Raw genomic sequence first — 15,253 nt, 5'->3', positions numbered from 1 at the left:
GTTTTTTCCTCATATAGAAGATCCCATACGTAGGATTTTGTAATAAAATTAGGGTCAACATTTTTCTGAAGATAATCCCTTATCTGTACATATTTAAATACAAAGTTAGTAGGGAGTTTATATTGAAGTTGTAAAACTTCATATGATTTAAGTCCTCCAACATCATACATATCCCCTAGATATAGAATCTCATACTTAGACCGTGATCTACCTCTAAAATCCTGAAAAATATCTGGTAGCATTGGATTCCCCCACAATGGAAGCTTAGTGTGAATTATTGATAAAGTACTTTTGGTGGCCTTAGCCCGCCATATTAAAACAGTCTCTAATAGTCTTAAATTTGACTTGTTTAAAATAATTTGGATCGTTAATACGATAAAGAAAAAATTAACTCATCCCCCAAGATCAGTCTATATAAAGAGTCCCTCTGATCAATACCTTACAAAGTACGAAAACGCCCTGCAAATGATGACCAAAAGTAAAATCTGATAGTCCGAGACCCCCTTGTGTATAAGGTAATTTAAGTAAGTCGATAGCCCGACGTGCCTTCTTAAAGCCCCAAATAAAACTACTCAAAATTCCATCCAATTTTTTAAAGAAAGTGTTAGAAAGTCGTAAAGAAATGGACCTAAATAAATATAGAAATGTGAGGAGTATTTTCATCTTAATTAAATTATATCTCCCCATAAGCCCTATAGGAAGCTTATGCCATTTTAAAAGTTGTTGGCAGTTTCGGTTAATAGAGGAGTGTAATTTAAAGATATTATTTGACCTGTTTTAGCAGAGACTTGGACCCCCAAATAAATAGCGGAAGTACAACTCCCCAGAAATGTCGGATTCGATTCAAAATTAAGAAGCACCTGCGTCTTGTTAATGTTCAATTTATATCCAGATACTAGTCCGAATTTAACTACTGCCCTCTCAATAGCTAGGACGGCTTCTACAGGCTTAGTAGAAAAAAATTGCCAGATCGTCCGCATATGCTGTTGTTTTTAGACTACTAAAAGTGGTTTTTAATGGCTTAATATTTTTATCAGCTTGTAGAGCACGTATAAACGGCTCTATGTAAAAGGCAAATAGCAGCGGTGAAAGAGGACAGCCCTGCCTTGTGCCACATAAAATGTCAAATGGCTTAGAGTATGCCCCAGAATATGAAAGCTTGGCTTTAGGTTTACAGTTTAAAGCACGGACCCATTCTCTGAACTGTCTCCAAAGACCGAGTGCAGCTAGTGTAGCCCATAGAAATTCCCATTCGACCTTGTCAAAGGCCTTTTCGGCATCTAAAAGAATCATACCGAGACCCACTCCCTCTTTTTACGCATAATCAAAAGCTCCAATCGCCATATTAACATGAGATGGGGTATCTCTGCCTGGTATAAAACCGTGTTGAATATCGTATACCAGACCGGCCATCATTGGAGCAAGACGATTAGCAAGAATCTTCAAAAAAATCTTAGCATCTGTATTTATGAGGGAGATGGGTCGATATGATCCACAGTCAGTAGGAGTTTTGCCTTTTTTTTTTAAAAAAAAGACAATCTGGGTGATGTTCCATGACACCGGTATCTTATTATCTATACCAATGTGTTCGATGACTACGTAAAATTGTGCTAGCAGAATATTTTTAAACATCTATGAACACTGCCGTCTGCACTTATGATTGCCTTAATTTTAGTTGGAGCCCGGGCTTCTGCCGATTGAAAAGCTAGCACTTTACCAATATGTTTGCTATATTCATATTGCTCCTGACGATATTTATTGTACTTCTCCGCACTTTTTCCTGAAGTATTTTTTTCATTTCTATTCTGGCATCTAGCAGAAGAAGAAGTTATTGATCCTGATCCTGTTGACCTTGTATTATTGCCTCCGCATGTTGTTCTTCCCTGCGATGCAGGGTCGAGATTCATTTATCTAAATCCCCTTTTCTTAGTTTATTTTGGCGCCAGATACACTGTTGGGTCACTCCCCTAACGAAAGCTTACATAGCATCCCAGACCACCAGGGGAGAAGCAGTCCCTACATTCAATTCAAAAAAAGTCTCTTGCTGATGTTTCATGTCTGAGATAAAGTTTTTGTTAGTTAATAAGTATCTGGGGAAAGAAAATAGCCTTATACTCTTATTTTCCGTAGTAACAGCAAAAAACAGCAGAATAGGGTTATGGTCTGAAGTTACTCGAGGGCATATTTCAATATCTGACACTGCCAGTAGATTCTCAGATGCCCAAGCCATGTCTATTCTTGAGCTTTTTTTTTCCCTTTCCCGGATAGGAAATTAGTGAGGGATCGTTTCAGCCCTGGTCTTTAGCACAGCGGTAGGAGCCCGAGGCACAGCAGTACATGTCATGTGCTCAGACGCAGAGAATGATTTTGAAACAACAACTGGAGCTCTTTCCGGGTTCAAGTGTGTCCCTCATGTTGTTTAATGATGTGAAGAACGCAGCAAGTCTAAGGAAAATGGCAATGGAAGGATCCATTGATGGGGCCTTGCTAAGCCCTACAATGATTTTAGATCCTCTTCAGATCCTGGTAGCAGCCAACAAGGCTGTTCATTTACAGAAGCTTGGGAGAATGAAGACAAGGACGCTGTATGCTGAAGTCATATTCAACCTTTCTCCCACCAATAACATTTCCGAAGCTTTCAAAAGGTTTGGTCTTGCAGACAATGACTGTGCTGAAGTTGTCGTTTTGATTGAAGATGAGACGCGGCCCATCAATCCTGACTCTCGAGTGGAACGACAGCAAGTTCCTGTAGCCGAGGTATCAAAAATCGCAGACATTGAAAAGGTCAAAGAGCTGTATAAACTGATACCTCAGGAAGAGAAGATTGGCACTCTGTTGGAGGGTGTCATTTGCAGGATGTCAATAAAAGATGTTTTGTGACAATTGACTTCATTGTTGGCTGACAGCGCAATCATTTTGTTACAAGATGCAACGATCCTAGCATACTCTGTTTGGACTATCTGTATCAGATAATTACGAGAATTTTCATACTTTTTATTTTATAAAGTTCCTCTGTAAGATTTCTTAAAGAAGCACGTTTACGATTCTTTCCTCCATTAGGTTTGTTTAACTTTTCGCTCTGCGAAGCTGTAAAAGGATCATAATTATGTATTGCAAGTAATAAAATGAGTCACCTTTTTATTAATATTCTTGAGTAGGATATATGAGGGGCTGAGTAATAGGTGTAACCAGGAACAAACGGATGTAGTTGGCGCCAGACATCCTGCAGAGACTGTAGTCGAGCCAATTAGAGTATAGCTGCCCTAACCTTACACATCCTGCTAGTGCCCCCCTTTTAGTAGATTCAATATTATAATTGATCACACAATTAAAATCACCCATTATCAGTCGTTCTCCACCCCAATTCAATAATTCCAAATTAAGAAAATCAAACATCGTAGGGTCGTCTACGTTAAGTCCATATAATGACGCAAGTACATATTTTTTACCAGAAATTTCTATGTGAGCAATTTACCATCGCCCCTTTGAGTCAGCCATCACCGTAATTATTTTACAGAGAAACCTCTTGTCTCTTAAGATAGCAGTCCCTTTCATAGAAATAGTTTGAGAGGTACAAACAATAAGTTCATATCCAAGGTGTTTAAACAAATGACGGTCTTTATAGGCCAGATGAGTCTCAGTCATAAACACCAAATGTGGTTGATATAGTTTTAACTCTTCCTGCACCAGTTTTTGTTTGCTGGCACTATTAAGACCGGACACATTCCATAATATACATGTGATCTTAGCCATACCAGAAGGCACTTTCTTTTCAAAACCCCTTTACCAAAAAAACAAAAATTAGCTAACAAGCTATTACCATAACTAAATTTCCCCTTTGTGATGTAATTTTTTACTTTTTGCAACTCCCCCAAACCACCTCCATCCCTACCTCTGACCTGAGAGGCCCTGGAGGGCCCACCCCCATCCCCGTACCTTGAAGGACGAATCCTCCTTTTAACTGGATGCCGCTAGCTTGGCAGCCTTCTAGAGCCACCCCCGCAGGAAGTTGCCCCTCACGCCCCCGCCAGAAAGAAAAAGAGCGGAGGAAATAAAAAAGAAAAAGATAGACAAAACATGGGATAAGCATTATCGCTACCCAGTCCTACTTCCAGCCTATTTGCCTAATCATTCTAAGAATTTCAGATCATCATCATTTTTTCCCCTGAGTAGCTTCCATTTTCCACTTAGATATAGCGGACCTAACTTAGGAATCGTCATTGAAGAAATAAGTCCTCCCATCTTTGAAAATCTTCAAGCGTGCCGGTTCCTGTAAATAAACTTGGGCCCCCAGAGATTTGAGCAGATCAATTAATTGGCGGAGCTGCCATCGTCTATCCATTGTGATTTTACAAAGATCAGATCTAGCAAAAAATGTGACAGATTCCACGGTAACTGGTGTGTTAGGTCTTGCTTTGAGAGAGACTGCCTGTCGCAGTAAAAAATTCCAGAAAAATACTATAAATGGACGAGAGTAACTGCTTTCCTGATTACTTTTAGCAATTGGCAGTTTATGTACCCTTTGCAGTTGAGAGTCTCAATCCCAGTCAGACAAGTCTGGGAAGGCCCTCCTGAATAGCTGTACCAAGTAAGCTTAGGGTCCGCCCCTTCCACTCCTTCGGGAATGCCTAATATACGCAGATTTTGACGCCTTTGGCGGTTTTCAAAATCCTCCAACTTTAGTTGAAGAGTTGAAATTTGAGTCGCTTGCTTCTGTACAGTAATGTGTGTGAGACTTGCAGTATGCTCTGCCTCTCCCACTCTGTGCTGCAAGTCTAATACATTGTTAGCAAGGCCACCAACTTTTGCTGTAACAGCCTGTAGTAATAGCAACATTTTATCTGTATCTGATTTCGCTAGTGCAAAATGACCTTGAGTTTCTGCTCGTTGGTCTCTCAAGAACTGCATTATCGAGGCAAGTGTCGGATCAGAATCGTTCAAAGAGACCAAATGCAGAGTTGTATCCAATAGAAGAGAGACAGCAGTGATAGATGTTTGTTGAGCATCTGCCTCTCTTTGCCCTCCAGTGATTTTACTGCAGTGTTATTAGTCGACATGCAAGTTGCATTATCCTCATTAGGGCTGCTGCCAGTTATCCGAGAGACCCTACTTTTTACTCCGCCCTTTGCTTGGACCCACTTCCGCAAAGAGCTGTTCTCCGAGCTGCATTTTCCATACATATTATTTTTGATCTTGGTTGTGGTTTTGCTAAGAGTTATCCAATCTCTGAGCGGTCCTCTTATTCTTGACTTTGGTCTTGGTTTTCTTCCCCAAAGGGGTCTTAATGAATGCTTTACCACTGCCTGTTGGCAGAGGAGCAGCAGTTCCTGCCACCTCATCGCTGTGGGATGCCAGCTCTTCCCGCTCTTCCCACTCCCCATCCTTGTTGTTGCTATTAGTGCCTTCTCTAGTTGCCACATCCAGGTCGTTACTAGCAAAATTACCGCCTCTTAACTCTATTAAAGACTTATTCATCACATCCCCTATATCCGATGAGTTAATTATTATAGGGATGTCCTGACAGCCTTCTGTAGATATATCAGCCTCTACTACTATATGTGACCCAACACCATTTTCAGCATTTTCAGACACAGTATCAATAGCAGTGCTAATCCCCGGGTTACTATGTATCTCTGATTGTGGAGAATTGTCAAGCATACTTTGATTTACCGGTATTGCCTCAAGTAATGTTTCTGAAAGCTTGTTGCTGCTGTCTGCATGACTAATAGAGCCGGTTGCTAAAAGATCTGAAGCTTTTCCAGACTGAAATAGCCTTAATATGAACTTACCAACAACAGCCCCCAGCCTTGCTCCCAGTGGCGGTAGCGACCACGGCTTCGTTTCCATCTCCAGTCTCAGTGTTAGCGAGGGCGTGAGCAGCTCGCGTCCCCCGCACAGGGTTCTTCAAAGGTGCCATTTCTCATTGCTGAGCTGCTGATACTTCGGTCCGTGAGCCGTAGACAAGACCAAACCAATTGTGCACCGAGCGATGCCCCGACAGCCAACGCAGCAGAAGCCTGAGCACAAACAGCTCACGTCTGCCTCCAGCAAGCCCGGTCACCAGCATGGATTTTCCAGGGCTTGTCATCCGCTTGATTCTCGCAGCTCCAGAGTCCGGTAGAGCAGTCCAGGTAAAGAGCAGGTAAGTCCGCTAAAAGTCGGGTTGTTTATTCCAGTTCAACAGATCTACACTTTCACTCCGTCTCACTCTGTCAAATCGCCATATTCCCTCTGCTCCAATATCGAGCAGACATCCATGTAAAGTTGGGGTAGGGAGACATTCACTCCTGCGGTGCGCTCCGTGGCGGTGTCAGCCCACCATCTTGCTCCTCCTCCTAGCTTCAATCAATCAATCAATCAAGGGATTTGTAAAGTGCGCTACTTACCCGCTAGGGTCTCAAGGCGCTGGGGGAAGGGGGCAGCTGCCGCTAGTGGTCAAAGAGCTAGGTCTTGAGCAGTCTTCTGAAGGCCGGGAGGTCTGCGGTCTGTCGTAGGTGGAGGGGGAGGGCATTCCAGGACTTGGCAGCGCGGTGGGAGAATGATCTGCCCCCAGAAGTGGTTCTGTGGATGCGCGGGACGGCAGCCAGGGACAGGTCGCCGGAGCGGGGTTTCCTGTTGGGTACGTGGAAGGCGAGCCATTTGTTGAGATAGGCAGGGCCGGTCTTGTGGAGTGCTTTGTGTGCGTGGATCATGAGTTTGAATGTGATTCTTTTGTCGACAGGGAGCCAGTGCAGGTCTCTCAGGTGCGGGGTGATGTGGTCCCTGCGCGGGACGTCAAGGATCAGGCGTGCTGAGGCGTTCTGTATTCTTTGGAGTCTGTTGATGAGCTTGGACGGGGCTCCGACATAGAGGGCGTTTCCGTAGTCAAGTCGGCTGCTGACGAGAGCGTGGGCGACGGTTTTCCGTGTGTCCATCGTGATCCATCTGTAGATCTTGCGGAGCATGCAGAGGGTGTGGAAGCAGGAGGAGAAGACTGCGTTGACTTGGTTGGTCATGCTGAGCTTGGAGTCGAGGATGACTCCTAGGTTGCGTGCGTGGTTGGTAGGTGGCGGGGGGTTCCCAGTGATGCTGGCCACCAGGAGTCGTCCCACGCTGAGGGGTTAGGCCGGAGGATGAGGATCTCAGTCTTGTCCATATTCAGCTTGAGCCTGCTTGCCTCCATCCAATCGGCGACGGCCTTTATGCCCTGGTGTAGGTTGAATTTGGCGGTGAGAGGGTCCTTGGTGAGGGAGAGGATCAGCTGGGTGTCGTCGGCGGAGGAAATTATGTTGAGGTCGTGTAGTCTGGCGATGCGAGCGAGGGGGGCCATGTAGACGTTGAACAGCGTCGGGCTGAGGGAGGATCCCTGGGGGACGCCGCAGACGGTTTTATTGGTTCCGGAATGGAACGGGGGAGGAGGAATCTCTGGGTTCTGTCGGTGAGGAAGGAGATGGTCCAGTCCAGGGCCTTGTCTCGGATTCCTGCGTCGTAGAGGCGTGTGCGTAGTGTGTAGTGGCAGACGGTGTCGAAGGCGGCAGAGAGGTCCAGGAGGATGAGGGCCGCTGTCTCACCGTTCTTGAGTAGGATTCTGATGTCGTCTGTGGCGGCGATGAGGGCGGTCTTGGTGCTGTGATTGCTGCGGAAGCTTGACTAGGAGGGGTCCAGGATGCTGTTGTCTTCTAGGTAGCGGGTGAGCTGTGTGTTTACATTCTTTTCCATGACTTTCGCTGGGAAAGGAAGCAGGGAGATGGGCCAGAAGTTCTTGAGGTTGCTCGGGTCCGCCTTGGGTTTCTTCAGGAAGGCGTTGATTTCGGCGTGCTTCCAGCTCTCCGGGAAGGTCGCCGTTTCGAAGGAGAGGTTGATAATGTTACGCAGATGGGGTGCCATGAGGCTTTTGGCTTTGTTTGCAATGTGGTGGGGGAGAGGGTCAGACGGGGAGCCTGAGTGGGTGGTGCTGATGGTCTTAGGTATGTCTTCGGTGCTCTCGTTGGTCCAAGTGGTCAGAGGGTCGTGGTCAGTGGGGCTTGGGGGGTTCATCGTGGCGGGGTCCGTAGTGTGCGTCGGGGGGTTGAAGCTGTTGTGGATGTTGGTGATCTTGCGGTGGTTCTTCTTCTACAGAATCGCTGTTGCCGTTTAATGAGGCACTTTCTGATGTGCTTTTGGGCACTTGGTTCTGGCCCAACACAGGGGCTCCTGTGAATAAGGGTGTGGGTCGATGTCATCGCCTGACTCCGGGTGACCCTGCCTTCTTCACCCAGCACCCCACACCTGAAAGTTTGGTGGTTCAGGCCTCCACGTCCCTGAGTGAGTTTCCTTCTGCTCCACCAGACAAGGAATCCCATAATTTGAAGCAGTTTGGCAAGAAGATTTATTCTTCTGCAAGTTCTGGACTGCGGTCTGTGAACACTGCCTGTCTCTTGGGCCGCTATTCCCATTCTGTATGGGATCCGGTTGAGCAGGTGCTACCTCAGTGTCCAGAGGAGGCTCGGACAGTTCTATCCAGAGCTCTTATGGAGGGGAGAGATGCGGCCAAGGTCACTATATGTTGTGGTCCTGATACCGCTGATTCTTACAATTTCCACAACAGTGGCGTTACGTCAACATGCCTGGTTGAGGACGACTGACTTTCCTGCAGATGTCCAGAATACTTTGATGGTCATGCCTCTTTGGTGATAAGGCGGATTCCACATTAGAGCGTTTTAAGGACTCTCGGGCCACGGCCAAGTCTTTTGGCCTTTCGGCCGCACGTACTCCTTCCACTTCAAACTTTCATTCCTTTTGAAGCTCTGGAAGAGGCGTGCAAACATGTTCCTTTCAGAACAAGTCTGCGCAGCAACAGTCCCAGCACAGCCGCGGACGTGGGGCTCGTAGAGGCGGGTCATGAGGCCAACGTGCGGGTCACTCCACCAATACCTATGCGGCCAGTGCCTTCACACCTTCCTAGTCCTGTGTTTCAAGCCTATCAGACGCCAGTGGGGGGCAGGATTTGTTATCACCTCCCCCACTGGCGCACCATTACATCAGACAGGTGGGTTTTGGAGATTTACTGTGGACAATACACGTCTTTGAGAACAAGCCGGTTTTGGAGCTTATTAAGGCCTGCCAACCTCTTAAGAAATACCTCATCTCTGCAATTTACCCAAGAACCTTACACTTATTTCGCCTCAATATATTCTAACAGATTTGGAACCTCACCCAACGGCAATTAGTTTTCACTGCGCTTAGTCTTGCACAAATTATCGTGCAACTATCTAGATCCTGATTGACAGTTTATTTCTGTTTATCTGGATTATTGACTGAGCCATATATTGCCTGCCTGGCCTGGACTAGTACACTACTGATTGTGCAATACTTTTTTGACTCTGCCCTGACGAAGCTCCCAAGGTGGGGAGCGAAACGCGTTGGCTGTCCTGTGCACCTTAAAACAAAAAGATTAATAAAAAGAAGAATATATTTTCACAACATTCTGCTTCTGCGAATTACTTTATAACTGGTGCTGCCTCCTACGTCTTTTCAAGCTTCTATCTGGGAACCCAGTGAGAACGAACCACAGCAGGTCTTGGAGGCTTAACAGCACATGTCATTGAACATTTTATGGGACTGTTGAAGTTGAGGTGCTAATTGCTTGTTCCGCTGTGGAGATCCTCTTTTGGGGTTTTGGAGATTGTTCAAAGGGGCTACCCCCTCCCCTTTGAGTCTACCACCCAGCCATGCCACTGCAGTTCCACCACATGTCGGGCGATCATTTGGCACTTCTCCAGCAGGAAGTTGCGGCCCTCTTGGCCAAGGGGGCCATCAAGCACGTTCCGACGCCAGAAGTAGGTTGTGGTTGTTACTCCCACTACTTCTTGGTTCCAAAGAAGGACAAGGGTCTACGTCCCATCTTAGACCTTCAGAAAGTCAATCACTTCCTCTGGAAGGAGAAGTTCAAGATGCTCAGTCTGGCTCAGGTCTTGTCTGCTCTCGACCCACAAGACTGGATGGTGGTACTGGACCTGCAGGATGCTTATTTTCATATTCCTGTCCTGCCGGCCTATTGGCGTTACCTAAGATTCACGGTGGGCCAGGAGTATTTTCAGTTCACCGTGCTCCCCTTTAGCCTTACTAGCGCCCCTCGGGGTTCACAAAAGTGATGGCGGTGGCCGCAGCTCATCTGCGCAGATCAGGGGTTTCAGTCTCCCCTATCTCGACGACTTGTTGTTCAAGGAGGGCTCGCCTCAGACAGTCGTCTCCTACCTCCAGACTACGGGCGACCCCCTGCATTTGCTGGGGTTTTCCATCAATGTGCCGAAGTCGCACCTTATTCCCTCCCAGAAGCTCCTCTTCATCGGAGCAGAATTGGACACGGCGCAGTTTCGGGTTTATCCTCCCGAACAGCGAGTCCAGGACATTCGATCTACGATTCCGATCTTTCAGCCCTTGTCCTGGGTTTGGGTCAGGAAGACCTTGAGGCTGCTGGGACTCATGGCCTCCTGCATCCTGCTGACCTCCCATACCAGGTGGCATATGCAGGATCTGAAGTGGTACCTGAAGTTCCAGTGGGCGCAACATCAGGGAAACTTGTCTGATTTTGTCCAGATCTCGGAGGGCACTGCACAATAATTGCAGTGGTGGCTCACAAATCAGCATTGGGTCAGCGGCAGATCCCTCTCCCTTCCCCAACCGGAGCACACAGTGGTGATGGATGCGTCCCTCCAGATATGGGGCGGTCACATGGGAGAGGCGAAGATCAGAGGCCTCTGGTCTCGGGCGGAATCCAGGCTCCATATCACTCTTCTGGAGCTTCGGACGATTCTTCTTGCAATGAAGGCATTCCTTCCCTCTGTCAGGGGGAAGGTAGTGCAGGTGTTCACGGACAACACTACCGCCATGTGGCATTGCAACAAACAGGGCGGGGTGGGGTCGTGGACCCTATGTCAGGAGGCTCTGCGCCTCTGGACATGGCTGGAATGGCATGGCATTTCCTTGACAGTTCAACACCCGCCAGGGCGGACAAACTCAGCTGCCGGTGTCTGGTGGATCACGAATGGCATCTTCACTCGGAGGTGGCGCAAGGTTTCTTTCAACAGTGGGGAGAGCCTTGGTTAGGTCTATTTGCCACCGAAGAGAAAGCACAATGTCATCAGTTCTGAACGTTGGAATGTCCAAGGCGGCACTCGCTCGGCGACGTTTTTCGTCACAAGTGGAGTTGCGGTCTGTTGTACGCCTTTCCGCCTATACCACTTCTCCCCAAAGTTCTGAAGAAGATCAGACGCGACTGGTCCCAAGTCATCCTTGTGGCTCCGGACTGGGCTCGAAGAGTTTGATATCCCTGATCCGACTGCCTCTGGGGGAGTGTTAGAACCGGCTGTCTCTAGTTGGCAGAGGTATACACTTCTGACAAGTAGGGACACACCTTTTCTAGTCAGGGCAAGGGGATCACACCCTTCGATAACCCCTGCTCACCCCCTTGGTAGCTTGGCAGAGCAGAACAGGCTTATCTCAGAGGCTGTGTGTTAAGCATTTATGACCACATACAGTAATCCAGTGAACACACTACAAATGGACACGACACAGTAGTATTATAAAAATAGGTATTTTTATATAAGGCTTAGCACAAGACCAAATAACGACAAAAATGTACACAATCTTAATAAATACTCTGGGAAGGGAAAAAGGATAGTTCAAAGGTAGGTTTTTCTTTAGCACAAAAGTCTTTAGTATCAAAGCAAATCTTCTTCTTGGCAATACAGTTCTTAGCATCAGGGTAACCCACACGGGGGCTACACGACGTCGAGGCAAAGTTAATCCAAAGGTTTGGCGTCGACCGCGAGGAGCGCTACGTCGAGCCCGGAGTCACACGGACCCCCAACAACACAGTACCTTTGGAAAATGAAGCACACGATGATCAGCGGCGTCGAGCAATCCGGCGTCGCGTCTTCGGTGTCGATCAGGCCTCAGCAGGCGTCGTTGTCGATGATGCGGTTGCACAGAGTGAGCAGCGCTCACGGCGTCGAGAGGGCACACAGTTGATGCGATCAGCACCGGTGCAGACACAAGGTCCTCTGGAGCTAGAGCTGTACTCCCACTCACTGGCGTTGCTGCTGGCGTCGGTCGGGCCCGGCGGCCGGTCGTCGAGGAAGCGGGACACTGGGGCCGTTACCCACTATGTCGAGCTGGATTCGGCGACGTCCGTCGGCGTCGAGATTGCTGATTCTTTCAGAGGTGCCGGATTCACAGTTCCAGCAAGTAGCACTTTAGCAGATGAAGTCCTTTAGCCCTGTGACTTCAGCAGGAGACTGGCACTCTTCCAGTCCTTGGAGATTTTCTTAGCAAGCGTGAGAGTACACACAAAGTTCCTCTCTCCTGGTTCCTTGGCAAAAATAAAGAAGCACTGCAGGATTCCCCCCAGCAAACAGCACTCTGGCAGAAGGGGTAGGCAAGTCCTCAGATCAGCAGGCCTCTTGTCCTTGGTTACAGGGTTCCTTGTCAGAAGTGATCTAAATTCTTGGTTCAGGGGTCCTTCTCTTATACCCCTTTTCGGCTTTGATCCCTTTGTCCATGAAGGGGACTTCCCCAAAATTCTGGGTCTGTCGTGGGTGGAGCCGGGCAGAAGCACCTGGCCTATTCACTGAGCAGGGCTGGGTCCTCAGACGCCCAGCAGGAGGTGGAGCCAGCATTGACACTGGCAGGAGCAGAGCTATCAGCCGCTTGGCAGGAGGTGGAGCCAGCATTGTATCAGGCAGGGCAGGCTATCAACAACTACTCTCCCCCTACTCTCAACGCAAATGTCCCACTCATCCCACACTGACTCATCCAGACCTGTGGAGCCACCCAGCTCCTGTCACACACACGCAAGACCAGCAGAAACCAGAAATGGTTAGACAAGAAAATAGACACTTTCTAAAAGTGCTATTTTCAAACCCAGAGTCCAAAAACCATCCACACCAACGGATGCGTAATTAAACCCCGAGTTCAGGGATACCAAACTCGACATTGCACCATGCTCCCCGAGCCAGCTAGGATCATAGCATTAATAATCCCGGCGGCCCATTCTAACTAATGGAGAGCAGGCTACCTCGCAATAGTGAAGAACGAAGATGGCTGTAATTCACTATTAGGACATGCCAACTTGGTCAGGCGTGTCCTACCTTATACTTACAACGCACCCTGCCCGCGGGCCTACCATAGGGGTGACTAACATGAAGTCATGGGAAGGTTCAAGGGGCTGGCAAGTAGGTATACCTGCGCAGCCTGCGTGACAGCACGAGGCTGCACGTGGGTCTCGCAATGACCGACCCGTAGACATTCTTTTACGAGGCCGCTCCTGTGGGTGGCACAACACGTGCTGCAAGCCCACGAGCGGCATTTGTATTTACAAGCCCCGGCAACTCCTGGTGCACTAGACTAGGGACTGACAGTAAACCAAATCAGCCAAACATGGATACACTAGATACAACAATTTAACATAGGGAGCACTTGCGCTGTGGCACTGATCAGCAGTGACACCGCGCACAAAGCATATACCAGCAAAACATCGTAAAACAGTGGAGGCAAACAGAAAAAAATGGAGGAGAGACTCAAGCCAATGATGTCAGGTCTAACACGTGTCCCCTCCAGCTGAAATGTGGGGAGAACTACCCTTGACCTAGGGAGTCCTCATCACTAAGGCGGAAAAATCTGGACAGACCATCAGCATTGGCGTGATCTGTGCCAGGGCGGTGTTCCACCGTAAAGTCCATCACCTGTAGAGAAATGGACCACCTCAACAGTTTCGGATTCTCACCCCTCATCTGCATCAACCATCTGAGGGGCCTGTGGTCTGTCTGAACCCGGAAGTGCGTCCCAAACAGGTAGGGTCTTAGCTTCTTCAGCGCCCAGACCACAGCAAATGCTTCTCTCTCTATTGCACTCCACCTCGTTTCCCTGGGAAGTAACCTCCTACTGATGAAGGTTTCAGGCAAGTCTCGGCCCTCTTCATTCACCTGAGCTAGAACAGCCCCCACGCCATGCTCTGAAGCGTCCGTCTGGACAATAAATTATTTCGAAAAGTCGGGTGCCTGGAGTATAGGTGCTGTGCACATTGCAGTTTTCAGGGTGTCAAAGGCCGTTTGACAGGCATCAGTCCAGATCACGTTTCGTGGCTGCTTCCTGGAAGTCAGCGAAGTCAAGGGGTGCACAATGTTACCGTAATCCTTGACAAACCTCCTGTAGTAACCCGTGAGTCCTAAGAAGGCTCTCACCTGAGTCTGGGTTTTGGGCGGCGCCCAAGCCAGGATGGTATCAATCTTGGGTTGCAGGGGGGCAACCTTGCCGCTCCCTACTTGGTGCCCCAAGTACACCACCGAACCCTGCCCAATCTGGCACTTACTGGCTTTGATTGTGAGACCTGCTCCGCGCAGGGCCAACAACACTTCCTGGAGGTGGCGCAAGTGTTCCTCCCAGCTGGCGCTGAACACTGCGATGTCGTCTAGGTAGGCGGCACTGAAATCCTCCAGTCCAGCCAAGACCTGGTTGACCAACCTCTGGAAGGTGGCAGGGGCATTCTTCATCCCAAAGGGCATCACCCGGAACTGGTATAGCCCATCTGGTGTGGAGAATGCGGACCTCTCCTTTGCCCCATCAGTCAAGGCGATCTGCCAGTACCCAGACGTTAGATCAAACGTACTGAGGTACCGGGCAGCCCCCAACCGATCGATGAGCTCATCAGCTCTGGGGATGGGGTGCGCGTCAGTCTTCGTGACCGAATTGAGTCCTCGGTAATCCACGCAGAACCGGAGTTCTGGTGAAGCACCAGGCGCTGCAGCCTTCGGGACCAAGACCACTGGGCTGGCCCAAGGACTGCTAGAGGACTCAATCACCCCTAACGCAAACATTTTGGAGACCTCCTCCTTAATGTATGCTCTAACCTTGTCAGTCACCCTGTAAGCCTTGTGCTTCACAGGAGGGCTGTCTCCGGTGTCAACGTCATGGACACACCAATGCGTGACACCCGGAACCAAGGAAAACAGATCCGGGAATTGTCCCAACAGGTGGCGACAATCCTGTTTCTGCTCAAGGGTCAGTGTGTCAGAGAGGACCACACCATCCACTGACCCGTCTTGCTCTTTAGCACACAGGAGGTCAAGAAGAGGCTCACTCTCCTCCTCCATTCCAGCATCTGTAGCTAGGAGCATGCCCACTTCGGACCTTTCTAAGTGGGGCTTCAAACGGTTGACATGCAGGACCCGCAAGGGGTTCCTGGGAGATTTCAAGTCCACCAAGTAGGTGACATCGCTCTTCTTCTCCACAACCT

General features: G+C 48.6%; 1 pseudogene across 1 annotated transcript; it reads left to right on the top strand.

The window, feature by feature from the left end:
- Window positions 1-2,361: 2,361 nt before the first annotated feature.
- Window positions 2,362-2,951, top strand: LOC147689801 (EKC/KEOPS complex subunit TPRKB pseudogene; annotated as a pseudogene). Its single transcript, XR_015299763.1, has one exon. The product of XR_015299763.1 is annotated as an EKC/KEOPS complex subunit TPRKB pseudogene (transcript).
- The last annotated feature ends 12,302 nt before the right edge of the window (window positions 2,952-15,253 follow it).

This window comes from Lissotriton vulgaris, chromosome 9 (genome assembly GCF_964263255.1).
Source record: "Lissotriton vulgaris chromosome 9, aLisVul1.2, whole genome shotgun sequence".
NCBI classification, from domain to species: Eukaryota; Metazoa; Chordata; class Amphibia; order Caudata; family Salamandridae; genus Lissotriton; species Lissotriton vulgaris.
This window is presented reverse-complemented; position numbering and strand designations above follow the sequence as displayed.